Genomic DNA, 13758 nt, shown 5'->3' on the forward strand with positions numbered 1-13758 from the left:
GAAAGGACGCCTTGAGCACATCACATCCCAAAACAATCCCCGTTTCCCTCTCCCTGGTTTGCCCAACCCCTCCGTCCCGGAGAAGCGCCGAGGCTCCAGAGGCCTGATCGGTAAATTCCGACTTTTCTCCGTCCTTCTCCCTTTTCCCGCGGGAACAATGGGGCCGTGGCACCGGACACTGCCCACTCTGTGCCCTCCCCGTGCCCGAGTGCCAGCCGGGGCCTGTCCCCGCGTCCCCGCTCTGTTCCCAGATGCAGCTTCCCTTTGTTCCCGGCCCTGTGGAAAAGCAGAGCAGAGACATCCCCGCCACCGAGAATTCCCAGCCAGGAATTTCTGACTCCCCCACTGATATTCCGGCTTGGAATTGTTTGGGGGTTTTTTGCCTCTGCAAAGTTGGCGGCTCCATTTCGCAGCGAGAAAATTCCAGAGGAATTAGGGAGTGGATCACAGGGATCTGCGCTTCCCAACATCCCGCACCCTCATCGCTCATCCTGGGCTTTTCCAGCTGGGAAAGAGTCAACTCCAGCCAGAGAAAAGAGGGAATTTTACTGAAAATAAAATAGAAATCCATATGAGGCCTGGCTGCGTATCCCGGCTCCAGCAGAAATCCGGGAATAGATGGGGGAAGGAGGAACTGGGAAGAGAAATCTTTGTTGGGATAATTGTCCGGGATTTCCCTGGAAGGGGGTGCAGGAACTTGGGGAGAGACTTCCCAGAGAATAAAAGCAGGAAATTCCCAAGGAAGGGAGATTAGGACTAATCAGACGGGCCCAGCAGCGACAAACCCGCCTTAAAAACAAAGCTCCGCTTTGTCACTTTAAACGAGAAATCGCCCCGATCCCATCCACGCCTTCATTAGCATCTCATTAATATGCAATTCCCATTTTCCTGATTAAACGGTTGGGAGTAGGGAAGGCAGGGAGGAGGAGGTGCCCCGGTGCCGGCTCCGAACCCTGGGGACGCCTTTTGGGGCAAGAATTCCCGTTTTCCTGCTTCCCTCCAAGGATTCTCCTTTTTCCCATATCCAAACCCTGATATTTGGGAGCGAACACAGCAACATTCCCGCTTTTCCAGCTCCTGCATCCCAGCACGGAATGAACGTCGTGCCAAGGGGAATGTTCTGATCTCTACCACCAAAATTTAGGGCGATTTTGAGAACTTGGAGCATCCAGGAGCCGCTCCCAAGGTTTTGGCGCTTCCCTGAATCCCATCCCAGCTCCCTCCACCTCCAGGACCCCCCAGATCCTCCCTCCCCCACCACAAACCCCTTTCAGTTCCACTTTGAGCCTCATTAAATCCTCGGGAGCCACCGGGATAATTCCAGGCTGGCTGATCCCGGATTTTCTGGGATTGGGCGATGCCCGCCAGGCACAGCAGAGAGATTTCCAATGGCTGGAACATTGGAATGGGGCTGGAGGGAGAAGGATGGGACAGCGAGAGGAGCAAAACTCAGGATTTGAAACCATCAAACCCCATCCCTGCCGATGGATTTGTTCCTTCTCCTGGTTTTCCCTGGATTTGCTGGAATTAAAAGCTGCTCCAGACTCTTGGAGAGGGAACATGAAAGGGAGACAAGATCTGAGCAGGGCCGAGTGGGTTCTAATTTTATTTTCTAAAGCAGCTCCTGGGATGTTCCATTGGGATATCAAAGGAAAAATGGGATATTGGAGAGGATCTGCTCCTGCCATGGGCGTCGTGGCCATTCCAGGATTTCCAAGGGAAAGGAGGAGGAGGGAACAGCAGCATTCCCTAGTCTGGCCACGGTGGCACTTCCCAGACCCGCCCAGGTTGCTCTGCCCAGTGCTGGACTGGTCCTCCACAAGGATTTTGGGATTTCCCAGTGCCCAGAGCCAGGAAATCCCACCTGGAGGAGCGTCAGCTTCCTGATTTCCCGGGTTTGCCTCTGGCTCTGGGGGGCTGGAGCTGTGGTGGCCATGGGACATCTCCTGGTGTGTCCTCAGGATCTTCCCTGGGGAGCGGAGATGTCCCCAGGAACTTCCCCTGACCCTGGAGATTCCCGCAGGAATTTCTGCTGATCCTGGAGGGTGGAGATGTCCCCGGGATTATCCCTGATTCTGGAGTCACCCCCAGGACCTTCCCTGACTCAGAAATTTCTCCTGACCCTGGAGATGTCCCCAGAAATTTCTTCTAACCCTGGAGATGTCCCCAGAAATTTCTTCTAACCCTGGAGATGTTTCCAGAAATTTCTCCCAGGAGGAATAAAGGGAAGAACAAGGAGAAATAAAAGGAAGAATAAGGGGGGATAAAAAGAAGAATCTTCCTGATGAGCACTCGAGGCTGCATCCCCAAACCCCTCCAGCAATCTCAATTAACACTTCAGAAATCCCAATTATCACTTCGGTGCGCCTTGAACTTCCTGCTCCTCTTCCTCCAGCATTCCCAGCCATTCCTGCATTCCCATTTCATCTTTCCCTGCTTAAAACCACATCCCACACTCCTCTCCTGGTTCCCAGGGGAACCCTTTGGGTCCTTTTCCCCCAAAAAGCTCCTGAGATGAGGATTTGGGATGAGATTTGAAGGATGTGGCTGGAAAAGCTGGATTAATCCCACACCGCTGGATCAGAGGGCTCAGCTCCACCCCAGGGCACCATTCCCACTCTTCCCTCTCCTCCAGCGGAACCGGGGGCTAAAATTATCCCTGAGTAGCTCAAATCCCAAATCCTGGGGGGTTTTATGGCCTCTGGAGCCCGATCCCGAGGACAGCTCCGGCTGTGGCACAGATCGGGAGCAGAAATAGCAGGAGGGCGGCACAGAGAGCTCCGAGGTGGCACAATTTGGGATCGGCACATCCCGAATTGGCACATCCCGAATTGGCACATCCACCTGCACGGGGTCGGAGCGGGGGTGGATCTCCTGGGAACGGCCCCTTCAAAGCCTCTCCCAGCTCAGGTTGGTGGGAATGAAATCCTAAAATTCCCAAAGCCCCTCCCATAGTGGGAGAGAGATCCCAAAGCTTCCCAAAGCCCCTCCACAGCTTTTCCCAGCTCTGGTTTAGTGGGAACAGGATCCTAAAATCTCCCAAAGCCCCTCTGTGGCTTCTCCTGGCTCAGATTTAGTGGGAAACAGATTCCAAAGTCTCCCGCATCCTCTCCTGGCTCAGGTTTACAGGGAAGGCGATCCCAAAATCTCCCAAAGGCCCTGCTTTAGTGAAAAGGTGGTCCCAAAACCTCCCAAATCCCCTCCTCATCCTCTCCTGGCTCAGGTTTACAGGGAAAGCGACCCCAAAATCTCCCAAAGCCCCTCCTTTAGTGAAAGGGGGATCCCAAAACCTCCTCTGCAGCTTCTCCCAGCTCCGGTTTCCAGGGAAAAAGATCCCAAAGCCTCCCAAACCCCACACTGCCCATCCCATTCCGAATATAATTGAGCCATCTGCCCTCCCACATCCCAGCAGCTGTTCGGGATCAATCCCAGCCACTCCAGCCCCCTTTTCACCGGACAATAGGGCAGGAACTGCAGTTCCCTTGGGAAAGAGGGTTTTGTTTTGCTTCCTGGGGGATTTCATCCCTGGATGCTCCTGGATATCCCTATTTTTCACCTTGCTCTGATTTGGAAGAGGAATTCTGAGCGGCGCCCACGGATGGGAATTCCCAGAAAGTGTCCATTCCCACCTCCAGCCTAAATCTGGGATTCAGGTTAAAATCCTGCCAGGAACACTTAGAAAACCCCAAATTTCCTCCCCCCACAGCTCAGCCGTGCCACTCCCAGGAATCATCCCCCCCCAAGCCTGTCCAAAAAGGCTGGAAAAGGGAGACAAAGAAGCCAAAATCCCTGGAATCAAACAGCCAGGAGCAGCCTGCTGTCCTGGGCTGGGGCCAGCTCAGCCTCCCAGCTGTCACCGGGGCCAGCAGGATTCAGACGAGGTCAACCAAAAATCCCCAGGCTGGTCCCAGCTGCTGGGATGGCCAGGAATAAAATCCCTGGGGAGCGCTGGCAGCTGGATCCCGGAGCTGTCAGCAGGAAATGGCAGCCTGGGACACGCAGAATCAGGTTTTGAAGGACATTCGGGAAAAATCCGCCCTCTAAAATGTGTGGTTCTGGTGTGGGATGTAAAAAAATATCTGGATGAATTTGGCCAAATTCCAGCTTTTCTGGGAATTAAGGGGGAGCGCTGAGTTTGGACAGGAAGTTTGGGTTTAAGATATTTTCTGTTAGAATTGAAATTTTCCAGATACAGGGGAAGAAGGAAATGGGATTATCAATTTGTTGAGTGGATTTGAGGTGGAATTGCGGAATCACGGAATATCTGGGTTTGGAGGGAGAATAAGGTCCCCCAGTGCCACCACAGGGACACCTTCCACTATCCCAGGTGGCTCCAACCTGACCCGGGACACTTCCAAGGATGGATTTTCTGGAAATTCCATCGCAGGGCCTCCCCACCCTCACAGGGAAGAATTCTTCCCAATATTTCACCCAGTTTTCCCCTTTTTCAGCCTGAGCCCATCCCCTTGTCTTGTCATCCCAGTTCCTGCTGCAGATTCCCTTTTCCCTCCTTGTAACTCCTTCAGTTCCCGAGGTTCCTGTACAAATCAAATCCCGAGGTTTCCACACAAACCAAATCCCGAGGTTTCCACACAAATCAAATCCCGAGGTTTCCACACAAACCAAATCCCGAGGTTTCCACACAAACCAAATCCCGAGGTTTCCACACAAATCAAATCCAGAGGTTTCCACACAAACCAAATCCTGATATCTTCACTTCCAGGGAGGGGCAGCCATGGATTCTCTAGGAATTCCATCCCAGGGCCTCCCCACCCTCACAGGGAAAAATTCCTTTCCAATATCCCACCCAAATCTCCCTGAACCCATCCTCTTGTCCCAGCACCCCATTCCTGCTGCAGATTCCCTTTTCATTCCTTGTAACCCCTTCACATCCTGAGTTTACCACACCAATCAAATCCTGTGGTTTCCACACAAGTCAAATCCCAAGGTCTTCACACAACCAAATCCCGATATCCCCACACAACCGAATCCCAATTTTCCCACAAAAACCAAATCCCAGTTTCCCAACACAAACAAATCCATTTCCCCGCACAGACCAAATCCCAGTTTCCCCACACAACCAAATCCCAATTTCCCCACACAAACCAAATCCCAGTTTCCCCACACAAACCAAATCCTGATATCTCCACACAGACCAAATCCCGATATCTCCACACAACCCAAATCCATTTCCCCACACAAACCAAATCCCAGTTTCCCCACACAAACCAAATCCCAGTTTCCCCACACAACCAAATCCATTTCCCCGCACAAACTAAATCCCAGTTTCCCAACACAACCAAATCCCAGTTTCCCCACACGACCAAATCCCAGTTTCCCCACACAAACCAAATCCCAGTTTCCCCACACAACCCAAATCCCAGTTTCCCCACACAAACCAAATCCCAGTTTCCCAACACAACCAAATCCCAGTGTCCCGACACAAACCAAATCCCATTTTCCCCACACAAACCAAATCCCATTTTCCCCACACAACCCAAATCCCAGTTTCCCCACACAAACCAAATCCCAGTTTCCCCACACGACCAAATCCCAGTTTCCCCACACGACATTCCCCGCTCCAGGCTGACCATTCCCACCATCCTCAGCCTGTCGGAAGTGTCACCAGAGGAGCTCCCCGGGTGTCCTGGCACGTGCGGGTGGCACAAAGCCCCGTCCTGTCCCTCCCCTCCTCCCGCTCCCAGCTGGGATTACCTCAACCCCATCCCAAAGGAGATTCCCAACAAGGAGCCTTTGTGGCGGGGTCTGCTGGGAATGTCCAAGCCAGATTTCGGGAATGTGACACCACCGAGGTGACAGCAGGGACGGGAGCTTCTCCTGGGCCCCGCGCTCCATCGGCGCCCGGCCGGGTCACAGAGGAGCCTTTATCCCGCACGGAGCGGGATCGGGAGCAATCCCGGCCCCACAGCTGGGGCTGTGTCTGCAAATCCACCACCCTGGATCGCCGAGGCTTCGGGAAGAGGGGGGAAAAATGTAAAAGATGGAGCAGAACTCATCCAAAAATGAGGGAAGTGAGGTTGGAAAGGAATTCCCTCCAGGGTAGGAAGGAATCCAGAGCTCCCCGACAAGATTTGAGAAAGATTGTGAGGGAATCCAACCCCTGGATGGATCCTGGCGGGTTTAAAATCCAAGGGAATACTTTGGGAAGGGCAAACAAAACCCAAGGGAAGAGCCTGTGGGATTGGGAAGAGTCCATGGGATTGGGAAGAGCCCGCGGGATTGGCTGACCTTCACCTGAGGACAAAGGGAAGGTCGGAATTCTTTCCCTGCCCACAGGTTGGGGGAATATCCTATAAAAACTGCCGGGAAGATCAAATAAAACCTGCCAGGAATACAAAAAAAAACTCTCCTGGGCATATCCAAAAAACCCACTCTGGATATCCAACAAAATGTGCTTTGAATTTCCACCAAAAACTGTTGGGAATATCCAATAAAACCACTGTGAATATCCAATAAAACTTGCTCTGAATATTCAACAAAGCCTGCAGGGAATATCCAATAAAAACTGCTGAGAATATTAAAAAAAAATTTGCTCTGAATATTCACCAAAACCTGCTCTGGATATCCACTAAAAATGCTGGAAATATCCAATCAGAACTGCTGGGAATATCCAATAAAAACGCTGGGAATATCCAATAAATCTGCTCCAACAAGCATGGGCAGTGGAGCTTTGTCCAGGAGAAGAAAAATCCCCAAAGCCACATGAAGAGGGAGCGGAATTTTTTCCCTGCTTCCAAAAATCCCAGAGGCAGCCGGATTCCCAGACAATTCCAGCTGGAATTGCCTCAGGATTTCACCACCCTCGGGAGCAGGATCAGCCCTAAACTCAACCCAGGCGGGGTTTAAAATCCGTCCTAAATTGTGGAGACCACCCACAGCTTAAAACCACGCTGGGGGTGGGAAAAGGGAATTCCCACATTCCCTGCATTCTGCTGTTCCAATGTATCCCTGTTTTCCCCTTTTATCCTGGATTCCAGTGGGAACAGGGAGATGGGAACTCAGGGAATTAACTCGGAGTTCCCAAATCCCCAGGAGGGGCTTCAGCACCCTGGAGAGCGGCCGGATCCAAGAGGATTTTCCTGCCCACGGACATTCCCGGCCTCGGCATTCCCAGGTTTTCCCGAGAATTTGTGGCTTCCCCATCCCCTGGAAGTGTCCAAGACCAGCTTGGGGCAACCTGGGATGGGGAAGTTGTCCCTGTCCGTGGAACGAGATGAATTTTTATTTTCCAACCCAAATTATTCCTTAATTCTGCTGCTCTTTGAACTTGGGGATCCTTGGGATAAGCAGGAAAAGGGAATAATTGAGAGAGAAAAGGGAATTTTGGTGCATTTTCCACAGATCCAAGGAGAACCTTCCAGCTCTCCCAGCTCCCACTGGAGCTGCCAGCCCGGCCTGTCCATGCCAGGAAATTTCAGGAGGAATTTGGGATTCAGGCTGACAGAGCCGCAGGATCAGATTCCGACCGTCCCTGGGAAAAGGAGCGAAATTCCGCTGCCAAGGAGGCGGAAAGCATCGGAAAAGCTGCCAGGAATTCCGATGAACCTCCGGCTTCACCTTGCCCCAACCCCGGGGGTTGTGCTCCTCTTTTCCCACTCCCTGTGAGGCTCCAGGTTTGCTTCCAGAGGTGGGAAAGGAACATCCCGGAATCCAGGACAGGGATTCATCAGCTCTTCCCAAGCCTGGATTGGGCAAAGCTCCCTCTTCCCTTCCTCCACCAAACTGGGAATGCACCAACCTCTTGCTTAAGCTCAAAGGCAGAGGAAGGCAAGGAAAAATATCCCAAATTCTCCTTTCAGGGGAAAAATCGCCACTATTCCCTCTCTCCTGTGCCCTTTGGATGCTCCCTCCCAGTTGCATCCCTGAGGAAAACTGGGCTGGGTCTCAAAATTCCAGGATGACATCCAAAGGAACATAAGGAAGCCTTGTCAGGAATTTCTGTCCACCTGAAGTCATCCCTGTTTTTTTCCGTGGATAATCCTTGTCCTCCGATCTCATTAAGTGGGAATGGTGATCCCGATAAGCCGAAGGATAAATCCTCCTCTTTTTTAATCCGTAATAACCCAGCCCGGTTTCTTTCAGCTCGGGATTAAAGGAAAAAAAGGGAAAGGGAGGGGGTCGGGGATTACGGAACATTTAAACTTCCAGCAAGTTCATTCCAAGCCGAAATCCCTGGAATTACACAATAATTATCCTGGAAAGGAACCGAGGGGCTTCAGGAAGACGGGGGGAGATGGAAAAGATGAAGCAGAACTCATCCAACAACACGGAACATGAGGAAAATGAGGTTGGAAAGGAATTCCCTCCGGGGCAGGAAGAAATCCAGACCTCCCTGACAAGATCTGGCAAAATTGTAAAGGAATCCAAAACCTGAATGGATCCTGGCAGGTTTTAGGAATATTTTGGGAAGGGCAAACGAAACCAGAGGAGTAAAAGGAAGTGCCAGAGCTTTTTTCCTTGTTTCCTTTAGGAGTCTCCTCACAGGTTTTGCTGCTTAAATTCAAATAAAATCTGATGTTTTTTATCTGAAAATCCAATTTTCTCACTGGGTTTGAATCCTCCCAATCCAGCTGCTTTTGTTCCACCTAAAAAGTGAGGAAAGCAGGCAATTCCAGAAAGCAAAGAAATGAAGGAATTCTGCCTGAACTTCCAGTTTTTTTTCCCTGGGAATGAATTTCTGCTGGGGTTTGCAAGGCTGGTGCTGCCCAGACGAGTAAATTACAACCCCACAGAAAATCCACCCCCAGGTGGAAAACAAATCCAGAAATTCCTGCCCAGCGCTCCCAGATAAAATCAGAGCCTCGGGAACGTCCTGGGAATGGGGGTGTTCCATTTTCCCAGATCCCTCAAACAAATCCCAAACTTTTCCCTTGGGGACTCCTCCTTCCCTGAGCAGGATGGAGCCGAAAAATTCCAAAGCTCCAGATGGAACCAACAATTTTTCCAAAGCTTTGTGTTCCCTTTCCAAGCTCCACCTGCCCAGGTGAGCTCCACTGGTCTTTATCCAGGGAATATTTCCTTGGAAGACCCCAGAACTTCCCCATTCCTGCAATATTCTGAATTCCTGTATAAAACTCATCTTTTTCCAGGGAATATTTCCTTGCAACATCCCAGAACTTCTCAATTCCTGCAAATTCCTGCATTTCTGGATAAAACTCAACTTTATCCAGGGAATATTTCCTTGGAGCATCCCAGAACTGCCACATTCCTGATAATTTCTTTATTTCTGGATTACACTGGCCTTTCTCCAGGGAATATTTCCTTGGAGAATCCCAGAACTTCCCCATTTTTCTCGGTGGAGCAGAGCAGGTGACAGGAACAGAGGAAGGATCCAATCCAGGGCATGATCCATATGGATAATTCCCTTTCCCAAGGCCACCCCAGCTGGGATGGAGCATTGGGAATAAGAACAGCTCCAGTGGGAAGTGAAACTTCCTTAAATCCATTTATTCCCCCTTTTCCCAACAAAGGAAGCACCAAAAAAAAAAAAAAAATTCCTTTTTCCTGCTGCCTGTGTCCATCCCCTTCCTCACATTCTTGGGAATCTCCAAGGGTTTCCTGAGATGGAATTCCCAACTTCCCATTCCCAGGCAGATCCAGACTCACTTTGTGGTTCCCACTTAATCCCAGCCCCTTCCCTGCTCATCCCTGAGATTTGAGGGTACAAGCCCTCTACATCCAGGAGTATCCCACGAGTATCCTACTCAGACTATCCCAACCACCTGCCAGGAGCAAAAACATGGAAAAAAAAAATCCTCATTTTCTCCTTTATTATTCAACATTTCCCCCCAGTTTTGGGATCCTTTGTGGTGGAGTTTTTCCAGCGGATTTTGGGGGATTTTATTTCCCCCAAAAACCTGGAGAGAATGAGAGGAAAAGAAATCCTGATGAATTAATTTGGAAAACTGGGGATATTCCCCATTTCATCATCAGCTGGGAGAAGGGATGATTGGATTGGGCTGGGTTTAAACCAAATCCCTTGGGATGGGGATGAGGATGAGGATGAGGACGGAGCTTTGTTAAGCCCAGAATTAACACAAAACCGGGCCCAGGTGCCAGCTCCTTTAAACAAAGTCACTTTTCCAACCAAACAACTTCTCCCTGCCAGCCCAGCTCGTTCCATTCATTATTTATGTTGGATTCACATTACAACTACACACACACAAAAAAAAAAAAAAAGAAAAGAAAAAAAGAAAAAGAAAAGGAAAAGCAGCAAAGGCCCAGTCGGGAACAGGGAAACAGCAAAATTAAAAATAGGAATCGAGCATAAAATGACAAATTTGAGTTTTCTTTCAGGACAGAAAGCAAAGTTTTCTTGGAACAAAGCAGCCCCTCGGTGTCTGCCAAAGAGGGGGAGGTTTTCCAGGAAAGAAAGGAGTCAGCATTCCTGGAAAAGTCATAGGATTCCTGCTTTTGTCCTCGGCAGCTGCCAGGAGCACCCCGGAAACACCACAGCGCCACAGGATCCATCTTAAAGCAGCCGGGCCTCTGCTGGGCACGTCAGAATTCCAGCTTTTCCCGCAAATCCCGCATCCCCCCGGCCCCTCCGCCGGGAGCCAGCCGGGAACAGCCCGGGGTGACTTTGGGCAGTGCTCCTCAGCCATCCCGAGGAGCTGACCTTGAGGAAGGAACCCACCGGCAGCATTCCAGAGGGAAAAGCAAAAAACCCACCCGAGCAAGACCATGCCCGGTTTTAGCCGGGATGGGATTTTCTGGACAAAAATCTCCTTTTCCCCACCCAAACCTCCTCTGGGTTCCCAGAGGCCTCCCTGGGATGGGATTTTTCCTGCTCCCTGTCCTCCAAGGAGCACCTGAGGCCATGGAAAAGGGAGGATCCCTGCTCCATCCCTGCTCCATCCCTGCTCCATCCCTACAATCCCTCTCCCCCAGGCCCCAGCGCTCCCTCACGGCCTCCTCGCCCTCCTCATCCCCATTCCCGAGCTCCTCGCGGCCACGGAGCATCGGGAGCGGCCGTGGAGCCGGGATCCCAATGATTCAGCACTTTCCCCGCTCTTCCCGGAGGGAGATCGATCCCCGGGAGCGGCTGCGGGAGGATGCGGATCCCGCACCCGCCACTCACCGCTCGCCGCCGGGGCCCGCCGCTTCCCGGCGCCGCATCCCGAGCCAGGTGCGTTTTCCCGGTGGATTTTTCCGGCCCGGGATGTTCTTCCGGAGGGAAGGCGACAGGGAAAGAGCGAGGCGCGTCCCCCGCGGCGCAATCGCCGCTCCCCGCCAGCTCTCGGCGCCCCAAAGTTGCGCTGTCACCCCAAGGTCCCCACCCGTGCCCCCGCACTGCCACCGCGGGGTTTTGGCACACGCGGGGACGCGAAGCCGTGACGCGAGAGCCAAAATCCCATCACATGCGCCAGCTCCCCCCTCCCGGGGTCCTGACAGCAAAAACCGGGAGATTCCGGGGGTCACCGAGCAGGTTTAGGACCCCGAATCCGCGCTGAGGATGCGCGGAGCCCCTCCACCCGCACCGGGCGCATCCCCGAGCGCTTCCCGCATCCCGGAGCATCCCGGAGCATCCCGATCCCGGTTTGTCCTTACCGGAGGAGCTGAGGTGGCCGCAGCCGGGCTCGGTGCGGGCTCGGTGCGCCGCACTGCGCGCTCCCGGGCGCGGCCGCGCCGCACTGCGCGCTCCCGAGCGGGCGGAGAGCGAGTGCGGCCCGGCGGCAGCAGGAGGAGGAGGAGGAGGCAAAGGAGGGAGGAAGGCGCGGGCTGGAGGGGAGGGGGCAGAGCAGGGGGAGGAGTTCATTAGCGGCGCCCTTAATGAGCAGCCGCAGGCGCTCGGCGCGGGGCTGAGCCCTCCCAAGGCTGAAGGCGCAATCCGGGGACAAAAATGCGAATTTTGGGCAAGGAGAGGGCGAGTTTGGGTCACCCCGAAGAGCTGACCCCTCCCAGCGCCCCGCGCGCAATGCAGGGACACAAATGAGAATTTTGGGCAAGGACTGGACGAGTTTGGGTCACCCCGAGGGTGCGGAGGGTCCCCGGGGTGCTCTGTGCCCGCTCCGAGGGCCAGGAGCGTCCCCCGGTGCTGCTGGAGAGGAGCGCGAGTGGCGCAGCTCGGCTGGCACCGACAGCGGCTGCTGGCACCGGCGGCACTGCCGGTGGCACGGCTGGTGCTGGTGACATTGCCGGTACCGGTGGCACGGCTGGTTCTGGTGACATTGCCAGTACCGGTGTCACTGCTGGTTCTGGTGACATTGCCGGTACCGGTGGCACGGCTGGTTCTGGTGACATTGCCGGTACCGGTGGCGCTGCTGGTTCTGGTGACATTGCCGGTACCGGTGGCACTGCTGGTGCTGGTGACATTGCCGGTACCAGTGGCACGGCTGGTTCTGGTGACATTGCCAGTACCGGCGGCACTGCCGGTGGCACGGCTGGTTCTGGTGACATTGCCAGTACCGGTGGCGCGGCTGGTGCTGGTGACATTGCCGGTACCGGTGGCACTGCTGGTGCTGGTGACATTGCCAGTACCGGTGGCGCTGCTGGTTCTGGTGACATTGCCGGTACCGGTGGCACTGCTGTCGCTGCTGGTACCAGTGGCACCGCTGGCACCGCTGGCACTGGGGCACCGGTGATACTGCCAGTACCAGTGGTATTGCTGGCACTTCTGGCACTTCTGACACTGCTGGTACTGCTGGCACTGGTGGCACTGGTGATACTGGGGCATTGCTGGCACTGCTGGCACCAGTGACACTGCCGGTGGCATTGTTGGCACTGCCGGCACTGGTGACATTGCCGGTACCGGTGGCACTGGTGGTACTGGGACACTGCTGGTACTGGGACACCGGTGAGGCTGCCAGTACCAGTGGCACTGCTGGCAGTGCTGGCAGTGCTGGCACTGGTGGCACTGGGGCATTGCTGGTACTGATGACACTGCCGGTGGCATTGCTGGCACTGCTGGCACTGGTGACATTGCCGGTACCGGTGGCACTGCTGGTACTGGGACACTGCTGGCACTGGTGACATTGCCGGTACCGGTGGCACTGCTGGTACTGGGACACCGGTGACACTGCCAATACCGGTGGCATTGTTGTCACTGCTGGTACTGGGACACTGCTGGCACTGTTAGCACCGGTGGCACTGCTGGCACTGCAGGTACCAGTGCACTGGTGGCACTGGTGGTACTGGGACACTGCTGGTACTGGGACACCGGTGAGGCTGCCAGTACCAGTGGCACTGCTGGCAGTGCTGGCAGTGCTGGCACTGGTGGCACTGGGGCATTGCTGGTACTGATGACACTGCCAGTGGCATTGCTGGCAGTGCTGGCACTGGGGCATTGCTGGTACTGATGACACTGCCGGTGGCATTGCTGGCACTGCTGGCACTGGTGACATTGCCGGTACCGGTGGCACTGCTGGTACTGCAGGTACCAGTGCACTGGTGGCACTGGTGGTACTGGGACACTGGTGACACTGCCAATACCAGTGGCATTGCTGTCACTGCTGGTACTGGGGCACCAGTGGCACTGCCAATACTGGTGGCACTGCTGTCACTGGTGGCATTGCTGGCACTGGTGGCACTGCTGGCACTGGTGACATTGCCGGTACCGGTGGCACTGCTGGTACTGGGACACCGGTGACACTGCCAATACCGGTGGCATTGCTGTCACTGTTGGCACCGGTGGCACTGCTGGCACTGTTGGCACCGGTGGCACTGCTGGCACTGCAGGTACCAGTGCACTGGTGGCACTGGTGGTACTGGGACACTGGTGGTACTGGGACACCGGTG

At 54.0% G+C, this 13758-nt stretch overlaps 1 protein-coding gene across 14 annotated transcripts in view; it reads right to left on the minus strand.

Annotated features, from left to right (window-relative positions):
- Positions 1–11725, minus strand: part of NFASC (neurofascin) — an 81705-nt gene extending 69980 nt beyond the window's left edge. For 7 of the 14 annotated variants that reach the window (XR_014950163.1, XM_085561260.1, XM_085561263.1 and 4 more), the window contains exon 1: positions 11572–11725. The gene's annotated coding sequence lies outside the window, so the exon portion shown is untranslated. Of the gene's footprint in view, positions 1–11101; positions 11253–11571 lie in introns of those variants that run through there. The other 7 variants (XM_085561252.1, XM_085561262.1, XM_085561258.1 and 4 more) reach the window with 2 other exon arrangements.
- Positions 11726–13758: the final 2033 nt, after the last annotated feature.

Source organism: Lonchura striata, chromosome 26, assembly GCF_050655825.1.
Source record: "Lonchura striata isolate lonStrDom1 chromosome 26, ASM5065582v1, whole genome shotgun sequence".
Taxonomy (NCBI): Eukaryota; Metazoa; Chordata; class Aves; order Passeriformes; family Estrildidae; genus Lonchura; species Lonchura striata.